Here is a 10,908-nt window from a genome sequence, read left to right as displayed (position 1 = left end):
GGTTCATTTTGTATTGTAATGAGGAGGGTAAACTAGTTTGTCCTAAATGCATGTGGAACACATAGACCTCTGTTTTTTTTTTTGAGTTGTGCAATGTTTGTTGTTCAAGTCGATGACCAATCACTGACTAACATGGGGTCAAAACATCCACTGAATGCTCTGTTTGTGTGTCATAATACAGCTTTGTTCTGTAATTCAGGACATCAGTGGGATTGCTGTTTACACAATAGTGAGCAGCATCCTATACAGTAGTGAAAGAAATGACTGTGCTTACAAGGCAAATGACTGTATTACAAGTGGTGTTATAGAAGTAAACAAATCTTTATCAAGTATAGTAATTGCACAGCTGCATTATTTAGTGCTGATTAGCTTTTGTTTTTGGACAATTAACAAAAACTGACATTTAGAGATACACAATCTCCAGTAGACATTGAAAATGTTTGGTTTGTCTTTATTTTAAGGTTACTGTGTACAGTGCTTGCATCAAAAACATTAATTAAAATGCTTTATATTTTTATTTGAAATTTGGATAAAATGTTATCTTAAATCCAAACAGACGATTTTAAAGGGAGGCATGGCACCTACACCCCTAAACTCAACCATCATTAGGGAATGAGCAAATCATATTAAATTTTACAAACGAGACTACAAATTCATACAAATTAGCCACTAAATCAAAAACTTATGAATTGTTGTGAGATTGTGTTGAATAAATCCAGTAAATACAGAGAACATTAATATGGGTTTCTTGGATAACACTTTACAGTAAGGTTGTATTATTTTACGTTAATTAATTAATTAACATGAATTAGAAATAGCAAAACATCTTTAGCATTACTTATCCTTTGTTAATGTGAACATGGTTAATGTAAACATTTGTTAGTTAATGCATTAGTTAACATGAACTGATGGTAAACACATATTAGCATTAGATAATCATTGTTATGGTTAACATTCATAGTCTAATATATCTCTTTAGATTATCAGTTTTGTAGTTGCTCCAACTTATTTTTTTCAAATTATCATAATAACATATTTCTAGTTGCCCTAACTTAATTTGTTTAATTCTTTTAGCCTTTTTTATATTCTCATAACATAAACTTTCATGTTAACCTAACTTAATTTTTTTTTATAATTTAGCTTTCTAGAAGATTGTACTGTATAGTGCTGACTGAGCCACTTGTCATTGTTCATATTAACTAATGTATTAATTAGTATTTTTATTTATTTTATTTTTATTTTATTATTTATTTATTTATTATTTTTAGATCATGTTATCTAATCCACTAACAAAAATTAGTGTATGTGTAAACATTAACGTAAGTAAACATTAAAGAAATACATTACAAATTGATTAAGCTACTGTATCATTAAGAAAGATTAAGTAATGCTAAACAGATGTGTTGTTTATTGTTAATTCGTGTTAATTAACCCATTAATGAATTAATACAACCTTATTGTAGTCTAAACATTTCTTGCCATGTAAGTGAGATATGGTTTATTCATTAATTATATATAATCGTGCTTATGTAAACAGATTGCAAAAATTAAATACTTATAAGTTATATTATATTTTAAAATACTCATAGTATCGTTACTTTTTATTATTTAATATATTCGTTCATTCATTCATTTTCTTTTCGACTTCCTTAATTAATCTGGGGTTGCCACAGCAGAATGAAACACCAACTTATCTAGCATATGTTTTACGCAGCAAATGCCTTTCCAACTGCAACCCATCACTGGGAAACACCCACATACTTCCATTCACACACATACACCATGGACAATTTTATTTTAAATTCACATACAGCATATCATTGGACTTGTGGGCGAAACCGGAGCAAACACGTGGAGAACATGCAAACTCCACACAGAAATGCCAACTTACCAGCCGAGGCTCGAACCAGCGACCTTCTTGCTGTGAGGCGAGAATGCCACTCACTGCGCCACTGTGCTGCCCTATTTAATACATTGCTAAATAAAATAAGCTGTTCTCCTTAATTGTTTATTTTAATAGTTTATCTTCTTTTTTATTAAACATCGGTTGTTTATGCTCAGAAATTGAGAGGCCACAAAGCATTTTTTAAATAGCATTTTATTTTGACTGGTATTTTCCAATATTTTGTTTAGTGGGACAGTAACAAAGAACAAATATATTTCTTTCTCTTTGTATTCTTATAGCAATGTGGTACAAGATTACTCTTTCTTTATTTCAATTACTGTGACATAATTAGGTTTTTATGCCACATTCAGAAATGCAAAGATATAAAAAAAAAAGAAAAGAAATGCAAAGACATTTTTCAAATGTGCGCAGTCCAGTCCTCTGTCTCCATCTGGCTGTGTCTCAGCAGACTGACAGAAGCTCAACGCTACAAATCCTCATATCTGCTGCATTGGTCGTAGGTTTTGCGACACCTGAAAAACACCAGAATAACTTAACAGATATTCTGTACACAAACCTTCAAAAGTTAAAGTGAGAAAGAAGCACATTTAACAGTGTAATGTATAATGTTTGATTTCTTTCCCCATCACCTATATGGATTTACACTGTTATGTTTTTGAGTAAAACATATTTTTTTATGAACTGTATCATTAATTAGTCTGATTAGTAAATCATAGCACTTATATCAAAAGGTCAATAATATTAGCAGCTTGGATCTTGCAATCTGCAATTTTGCCATGATTGTCACCCAATTGAGCATTTGTTTGTTTTTTTCACTTTTAACAGATCAAAAGGATATAATCAGCTCTGATCATGAGTGTCTTCTGTTTGCTGAAATTATTTACTTTTATCAGCCACTAATGATGATTCAGTATGAAAATGAAGGATTATATGAATGTAAAATGCCAAATGAAATTACATGTAAGATGTATAAAATGAAACACGTAATGTGATGTTGACTTAGATATTTTGCACCCCACAACACTCATTTTGCTGATGTGAGAGGGTTACGAAACACACGGTTTCAAATGCACACACTCTTATTTACAGGATGACTCATTTTTAATCACATTTACCTCTTCAGCATAGCTCCTACTGAAGTAATTCAACAGTTATGACTAACACATTCTCAGAAAAATGATATTTTAAATTCTAACACACCTCATCAGTTTAGTAAACATGTTGTGCTTTAGTAATTGTAGCCCTGGTTTTACCTTTAATGCATTTTACTGGACTTAAAACATCAACCAGGGAAACATTGCTGTTTACTGCTGTTTTATTCTGACTGTCTCTTCTATCTAATAGCTATTAAAATTTAAGCTTGCCCAATTTACATATGAACATAAAAGATCTATCCATCTATCTATCTATCTGTCTGTCTGTCTGTCTGTCTGTCTGTCTGTCTGTCTGTCTGTCTGTCTGTCTGTCTGTCCGTCCGTCCGTCCGTCCGTCCGTCCGTCCGTCCGTCCGTCCGTCCGTCCGTCCGTCCGTCCGTCCGTCTGTCTATGCTTTTAAACTAAAACTATAGCAAAGTTTAAATCCCATCTGTGTGCTTCAACAATAAAACAATCAGGATTTCTGCAGGTTTCCCCAAGTCAAGACATTTTAAAGACCATTAAGAATGCAATTTCATACTTTTACAGAGCTAAACACTAAGGTTTTTTTTTTTTCAAAATGACCAGTGTTAAAGATTAGTACTTTTTCAATAAAAGAAAATCTTATTTAGATATTTATACCATATATTACAAATAATAATTCAAACAAGCTACAGTAACTTTAGTTGTACACATACACTTTTTTCCCCAACATAACTTTTAAAAATGGTCACGTTCTAAAAACTATAATAAATTAAATGCTGTCACAACAGTCTGTAAAGGTCAGTGTCCTCAATAGGTAACTATAAACAAATATTTATTAAGATGGATTATTCATGATTGGATAGGTGTTGCTTTAGATAGAAATGGGAAATTTAAGAGCTGATTAAAACAATTGAAGACCTACAACACAATATTTAAGTGATTTTAAGACTTTAAGGCCTAAAATATGGTTTTTGAAGTGTAAGACTTTTAGACCCAGTGGACATGCTGATGCGTGAATTGAAAGTTGCTGCAGACTTTTATTTAAATATGATCAAGTTCAACTAAGTAGGGGGGCTGAGTTTTGTTTTGTACTCCTTGGCCTGTCACCATATCTATTTTTTGTTGTAAGATATAGTGAACCAATATATATTGTTATAAACAATATTACTGTCATTTAAAGATCATTTTATGTCGTTTATTATATAATGGCAGAATGACAATATAATATTACAATGCAAGTACACTCTTCCTAAGAACACATACTATTTCATTTTTAGGAATATTTATTAGTCATTTTAAAAGTTTAATAATTAGTACTGAAATCAAAATGTGAAAATGCATATCCTAAATTATTGAAGTCATGTCATGTGTTGTGCGATAAGTCAATATTTATTATTGTGAAAGGCCTATGTACTCCTCCTCATACCTTTCGCTCCCAACAATCTAATGGTTGAAAGGGTGTAGCTAATCATATTTAATCCAAGCTGTCAAACTGACATCAGAGAAAGACTGCCATTCCAGTGAAAGCAAATGGTCAGATTTTCATTTAAGATTACAAAATACTTTTATTAACTCACAGACTAGAAAAATAAACATTGTAAATTATGATTTCACGTGAACTTTACAAATCAGATCAGTAGACAGAGAGTTGCTGGTCTTTTGTGACCTTTTGAACACTTTCAACCAGATCCAATTGATTGCATCTTCAACTGCCTTTTGTTTACATTTAGTTACATTCAGTGTCATACAAGTGTGATAAGATAATCGAAAACACTCTATCTGGTTTTCACTCTACTGGTATCTTAATACCAGTGGCCCTGTTTAAAAATAAACAGAGCCTGTGAGCCTCACCTCAAACTCTGTCCCGGTACAGGCTCTGATGTCATCTGGTGTCAATCCTTCCAGAATCTCAATGAGAGTTAAACCCTTGCTCTTGTCTACATCAAACACCGCCTAAAACAAGAAACATCACACTGTCTGTGATTACTATGAAAAACAGCCTAACAAAATGTCTAACTTATAAGAAAGAAGTTTTACTGACCTTTTCAGTGATTATACGGTCAACACACTGTTTTCCAGTCAGAGGAAGTGTGCACTTGTCTAAGATTTTATGCTTCCCACCCTTTAAATATAAAGTACAAACTTTAGTGACAAAAAGGTGTTCACTGTTTAATCACCCTCAAGTAATTCCAAGTCTTTATGAGTTAAGTTTTTTTGTTGTTGTTGTTAAATGGATAGTGGAAGCCGGAAGACACTGACATCCATAGTGGGAAAAAATATATGGAAGTCAATGGCTATTAGTTTTCAACATTCTTCATAATATCTTCTTTTGTGTTCAGCAGGAGACCAAATCTCAAAACATGTTTGAAACAAGTTGAAAGTGAGTAAATAATGAGAAAAGTTTCATTTCTGTGTGAACTATCCTTTTATATTGGTAAGTGTGAGAGAGTACAGATTTAGGCTGTTTACCTTGGCAGAATGTTCCATAGTGACCACAATCCTTTGATTTTGTGGCATCACCAGACACCAGGTCCATCGCTCCACCCATCCCCTTCACCATTTTACCCTAGAGAAACACTTACATGTCAGTCTAAGCAAGTGTAAACACACTGAATGATAAGACAAAATCAAGCATGAAACTCATACTGGGATCATCCAGTTGGCCAGATCTCCATACTTGGAAACCTGCATTGCTCCCAGCATGGTCAGATCAATGTGACCACTAAACAAAAAGGCATAAAAGGTGAAGTTAAATTATAGTAGTTGGGCCTGTAATCTTGATAGATGTATTTGAACACACTCTCTGATCATGGCAAAGGATTCATCTCTGGAGAAGTAGGCAGCTCCTGGATAAACTGTTACCGTCTCCTTACCTGAATGACATATCAAGAGATATGAAAAAATGTTCACATGGTTTAATGTTATTATCGTTGTTCTTAAGTCAAATTTTAAAAGAATTGAACAAATCAATATTAATATGAGTCATTTTTGAAGATATTATTATTTGTATTTATTTTAGGATATTATATTACGTTACATTCTATTATATTATGTTAATTATAATATATCATATTATGCTCATTTAAAATTCAACTTCTGATTTCTAAATGAAGATCTTAATAGCAAATTCAATTAAATTAGATATCAGATTAAATGTTGACTGTGTGTCATGCATTAAGCTATGTAGAATGTGTAGGACATATATATCAGACCATAAAATATGATAAACATAGAAGATGTCACTCTACCAGCATTGATTAAATCAGGATCCACTTCACTTTCAGTTGGATAAGGGCCCTAAATGAGCAAAAATAAATTGGGAATTGAATGTGCCATACATTTACCCACTCTGCAAGAGCACAGTGATATCAGGACTAATGTAATTGCTGGCCAGCATAGGGATCCCAATACCAAGATTAGCTAGAAACTTTGTCAAGGTGTGTGTTAACAAGACACTATTCACTCATCCACCATATTGACAGTGATAGTATGCAGTATGTAGTCAGCCTACTGAAGGATACCATACATGCCATCCTGAAACTCCAGTGCAGCTCGCCGGATGATTCTCTCCCGGGTTATATCTGACTCCTGCTTCACTTTAGGCTTCTCCTCCTTGCCTGATTAAACCAACCTTTTCTGAAAAAAATGTGCTCCTGAATCTTATAAATTCTAAAATTGCATGTACATTTGGTTTGAAAAGTCATTATCATTTTAGGTTTTCTTTCCCCAAAAGGTTGCATTTTTAGTTATTTTAATGTGCTACTCTTCGTCATCGTGGATCACAATATTTTTCAGGCCATAACAATTTAATTTGTTCAGCAAAAAGTGTCTTACATGGCTGAAAATAATTTCTTGCTGTCAGAAAAGGTGTATTTTTCCATTATATACTGTGTATTCAGATATTTACATTTAGTCATTTAGCAGACGCTTTTATCCAAAAAAATGACTTACAAATGAGGACAAGGAAGCAATTTACACAACTATAAGAGCAACAATGAATGAGTGCAAAGTTTAAGAAGGAAAGCATTAGTAATGTAAGTTTTTTTTTTTTTTGAGTACAGTTAGTTTTATAGCCAGAGGCAATTGCAGATTAGGAAGGAAAGTTGATGTTATTGTACATTTCTTAGGCCGATATTTCATTTACTTTATTTTTAAATCCTCTAAAATAATGATTTTTTCTGAATTTGAAACTGTTTACAAATAGTGTTGATGTAATGTAATGTGTATTTACATGTGTAATATCTAATGTGCTCAAAAAATAAAGGAAACACTTGGAGTGTTCCCTTTTTTGTTTTTGAGCAGTTGTATATGTGTCCATAAATCTTTTGTCAATCTATCACATTGGGTTGTTCAAAAGTTGTTTAAAGAGGAATCCATTAGTGCCACCGGCTGTTAACATTTATACTAGCAAGTGGAGTTTTGGCCTTTTAAAATGCATTTAAAATGGTCAATTCTGTTACTGTCAAACCACACACTCTGTAACCAATGTAGCATAACAGTGTTGACATGACAGAAATGACAAACTTTTTATTATTATTATTTTATTAGGTAAAAAAGAATTAACTTGTATTTGGCAAGCACTGGATTATTGAAGATGATTATTTTCTGTACGATACTGTAAAGTATTCCTGTTTGTGTTGATTTTATTTATATTTCTTAATATGGAATCATCCATCTATATAAAAATGTATAATATGCTCAGAAATCATTAAACCATTCTAACGGTGACGATCAGACAGGTTATTCAGTCTTTCTCACCTCGATTCTTTTTTCATAGCTGGCTCCTTTCACCACGCGGTCTACATAGATGCCGGGAATGTGAATGTCTTCTGCATTAAAACTTCCAATATCAACAATCTCTTCGACCTACAAGGTAAAAAGCATTATCAGTTTTTTTTTTGTTTTTTTTAGATGAGTTTAAACACAGTATTCCAGTAAATGTTGCACAGCTCATACCAAACTATAAGGTCACAAACCTCCACTATGGTGACTTTACACATAGGCTGATTGAAATTGCGGGTTGTTTTCCTGTATAAAAAATATAAATGTCATAATGCAATAGCAGCTGTACTTTTTAATGTATTTATCTTGAACTATTTATTCAAATCAGAACATTATCCCTCGCTCTCTCTCCCTTTTTTGAACTGTGTTTTTATTAAAGTTTTTATAAACGTAGTATACACATATAACATTTACTTAGATTATTTTTATTCACAAAAAAAAATAGAAAATAATAATAGATATAAATTTTAATAATAAATAAATAATAGCGACAGCTAAAAAAAGATAATACATTACACAAAAAGTACATATATAATTAATTAAACTTCAATATAATGACAAAAACTACAACAAAGCCCCTGACAGCATTTTAAAGATATGGTTAGATTAATGCCCAGGTCTGTTGGAAAATGTCTGTTTTCAACTGAAAATCTGCAACCATTTTACTTACTAAACTGATCGGGGGAAAGCCAACAAGCAAAAATAAATAAATACTGGGTGCATTGGTATGTTGTATCCTAACACTTTACTAAAACTTTACTCCCTTTTAACCTTCTGCCAATACACTTGTATTTTGGGACATTACCCTCTCTCCTTTTTATTAAACTAGAATTTAAAAAAAGTTGCATTAAATATTTTAAACTAGTAGTGGGAGTGAGTAAACAGCCTACATAGCAAACTTCAAATAGCCTTATGTTTCTTTGAAGGCAGTTTTGATTCAGATATACCAAAGCAAGTCTTTTCCTGAAAATAAAAATTTAAGCAGCGACACTAAAATAATAATAGTATCCTTGTTAACAAACAACAACAGTCCATTATTCAATGTTTTTTATATTATGTAATGTGGTATAGCTGAACAACTAAATTGTATTTTATATTATATCAATTTTCTATTTATTATTATCATTATTATTATTATTATTAAAAAAATATTCATAAGTCGTGTGTTGCGGACCTTTTGGCTAGGTCACCCTTGTAAATTAGATCTTGATCTCAATGGGTTTTTATCTGGTTAAAGAAACATATAATAATCTAATAATATATGTGCTTTTGTTTATTTTTGTAGTGTACAAAAACCCTATTCATTTTTTAAATAAAGTGAAGCAACATCAACACTTCCACCAATAAAGTCAAGTACATTTTTCCAAAAAAGTGGAAGACACGAAGGAGAGATGCCTAAATGACTATTTGATAAGCAGATGAAGCCTGACCTCTAGTGGACAGTAAGTAGGCTTACTTCAGAACTCTACTTCGGAAAAGACTAAATATTACAGAAATGTCAAGAAAGGGACATGATTTTAACGTTTCATAAATTATATATATAATAATATAATATTTTTTCATAAATATATATATATATATATATATATATATATATATATATATATATATATATATATATATATATATATTTTTTTTTTTTTTTTTTTTTAAATTAGATTCGTATGTTTTACCTGAAAATAAGATTTCCTGCTCTATCAAATTTCCAGGCCTTTACCAAAGCAAAGTCACCAGTGATCGCCTTTTCCATGAGATAATGCCTGCCGTTAAACTCTCGAACCTGGACCAAACAACCAAAAAAATTTAGGGCCAGGTATGTATTTTTTTCGGAGACAGTATGTTTTTAGACAGTAATATGATTTGCCACACCTCTCTTCTTTCACTTGCAATGGCAATGGTCCCATCTTTGTTGTATTTAATGGGCGAGCCGCCCTCCTGGATGAGAGTGCCATATCCGGTGGGAGTAAAAAACGCTGGGATTCCTGCACCACCAGCCCGGATCCTCTCTACTAATGTGCCCTGCCATACAAACAGGTCAGTAACACTTTACGTAAGGAGTAATGTACATCCTTCATCCACATTCTAATCTACAGAATTACCTAAACTAAAAAAACATGGAGCATGTAAACAGTGATAAGTAAATTGATCTACAGTACCTGAGGTGTAAGCTCTAGTTCCAGCTCGCCTGAAAGATATTGTCTCCCAAACTCTGCGTTTTCCCCAACATATGACGATATCATGCGCTTTATCTGTTTGCTTTTTTTAGAAGCATGCCCAGGCGAAAGTTGTCAACCCTGCAATCACAAACACTCTATATCAGGGGTTTTCAAACTGGGGTCCGCGGCCCCCTGGGGGGCCGCCAGATGGCGCTAGGGGGGCCGCAAAGAAATTTTAGATCAATGAGCCCACATGGATGAATTTTGTGTCCCGCATCATTCTGAAGGTTAATATATTTTTATTATAATTTGAGCTCAAAAGTACTGCAAAAATGAAGCTTTTTTCATTCTGCGTTTATGTCATTTAAATGCAGTTGACATTTTCGTGACACAGGAAAAGAAGCGCAGCGGCCCGCCTCCGTGGACGGGGACTTTTATTGAATAAGCGCTTCTGGCCAGGCGCTTCCTGACTGTGATTTTTGGCGCTTGTCTGCCGCACCTGACGGCGTTTACCTTTCACTTACGCTTACCTCTTTTACGCTTAACAACTAAATGAATGCTCAGGTTTGACTGACTATATTTCAGTTAAAATACATGATCAATAAGAACATTATCGGTGGCTGAAAGCACTACCCTGTTTATGGCTTGCGTTCCTAAGTAACCGAGGTGCTGCGGAGTACGCGCCTCTCTGCGCAGGCTTCACTCATAGGGAACAAATAGCATTTTAAAGACACGGCACAACATTGCACCTCGTCCACAGCGCGACAGGCTTTTAAACTTTGCATTGTACAAATATCAGACGGTCCTCTTTGCAGCATGGCAAACAAACATATTAAAATTGTAAAGCAAAAAGTGCTGCAATAACAATGAATGGAGCTGTCATCACATCAGCGAGTGCTCAGTTTCACTCCTGTTACACTAATGACAGCTGGATGAGCTCTGCAGT

General features: G+C 33.3%; 1 pseudogene; it reads right to left on the bottom strand.

Annotated features, from left to right (window-relative positions):
• Positions 1-2,079: 2,079 nt before the first annotated feature.
• Positions 2,080-10,371, bottom strand: LOC797311 (succinyl-CoA:3-ketoacid coenzyme A transferase 1, mitochondrial-like; annotated as a pseudogene).
• Positions 10,372-10,908: the final 537 nt, after the last annotated feature.

Source organism: Danio rerio, chromosome 21 (genome assembly GCF_049306965.1).
Source record: "Danio rerio strain Tuebingen ecotype United States chromosome 21, GRCz12tu, whole genome shotgun sequence".
In the NCBI taxonomy this organism is placed as follows: Eukaryota; Metazoa; Chordata; class Actinopteri; order Cypriniformes; family Danionidae; genus Danio; species Danio rerio.
This window is presented reverse-complemented; position numbering and strand designations above follow the sequence as displayed.